Source organism: Trachemys scripta, chromosome 7, assembly GCF_013100865.1.
Source record: "Trachemys scripta elegans isolate TJP31775 chromosome 7, CAS_Tse_1.0, whole genome shotgun sequence".
NCBI classification, from domain to species: Eukaryota; Metazoa; Chordata; order Testudines; family Emydidae; genus Trachemys; species Trachemys scripta.
This window is the reverse complement of record NC_048304.1, coordinates 110133997-110135448: the sequence shown is the minus strand read 5'-3', so window position 1 is coordinate 110135448 and position 1452 is coordinate 110133997.

Genomic DNA, 1452 nt, shown 5'->3' with positions numbered 1-1452 from the left:
GAACTGCGCAGCCGCAGCCCGCTCCCTCTCCGGCCGGATTCTCCTTCCCATTCCCCTCCACAGCGCTGCGGTGCCGTCTGGGGGCCGTAGTCACAGAGGCTAAGACTTGGGTAGGTGGATGGGGTAGCCCCGCGGCCTTCTGGGAATTGTAGTTCTAGGAGGTTGGGACTCTCTCAATACCCCGAGATCACTGGAAAGGATGGGAGGGCAAAAGACTATAACTCCCAGCATAGCCAGCGGCGGACGGACCAGGCATTTTAGGGAGCACGTAGGGAGGGCATCCGCCGACCCGTCTCTGAAATGCCTGGTGCCACAGTTCGTTCCCGTTGAGCGGGGCGATAATTCGCAGTAGCCAATTCGCCCCACATACCCTGGGTGGGTTGCGTTGTGGCCTTTTAAACCTTGAGTAAATCGCCCAGTTTGGGCTGAATAAACAGAGATATTGTTAAATGTCAGATTGTTCGTTGCCGGAGCGAAAGGCCAAGTGTATGGTGAAAGCCCAGATCCGAGGGCTTACGCCACCACGGCTTCTCCCCCAGCTACCAGAATCTGGAGGGCGGGGGAGCTGGTGGCCTCACTCGCTCCTCTAGCCCCTGTGTCAGCCTTCGCTCTGCGGGACGGGTGTGCCGCCGGGCAGGAACATGCTTAGGAAGCCGAGCGCCGTTTTCTGTGTGATCTCAGAGGGGGGATACGTAGCGTTAGTACTCGGGCTCCCCACACCAGCGCCCGCCCCCGCAGCCACGGGGCAGGAAAGGCAGGCGCCCACCCCAGCCCATCCTGAAAGTGTTAGTAGCAGGAGGCAGAAGGTATCCCAAACTCAGGGACCGACATTTTGTAACGCATTTGGGGTTCCAGCTTCTTCCACTATAAAGGGCCCATCTAATCTGACCTCCTGTATAATAGGCCATAGAATTTACCCCAAATAACTCCTTTTGAACTAAAGCATATCTTTTTAAAAAAATCTATTTCAATGCTGTTACATGTACCATCACAATTAGAACCATTAAAAAGTGATGCCATTTGCTATGCTGGAGTGTGTGTGATACTCCTTAGAATGTAAACAATGGAGATAAATGGAGATAAATTTTACTACCACAGGTGGGTTTTTTTTTTTAAGGAAAACACCCACTGTGCAGTATATAGGGCTTGATCCTCTAGAGACATATAAGTAACTTTACTCATGTAAGAGAGACCATTGAGGTTTACACATATAACTTCATATGTCTATAAAAAACTGCTCTGGGCTTGTTTGAGATGCTCAACAAATGTAAAATATTATTACTGCCTACTGTTTTAGCAACCTAAAATTAGGCAGACCTGAATTTGTGGGTGAAGAAGACTGCAATAAGCTGAAATCAATAATTGATTATTTTTATAAATTTGTTAATAACCATTACACCTGGCTCTATACAAAACACAGTGTAAATTCCTTTGTCTTACACTTTAACTTGG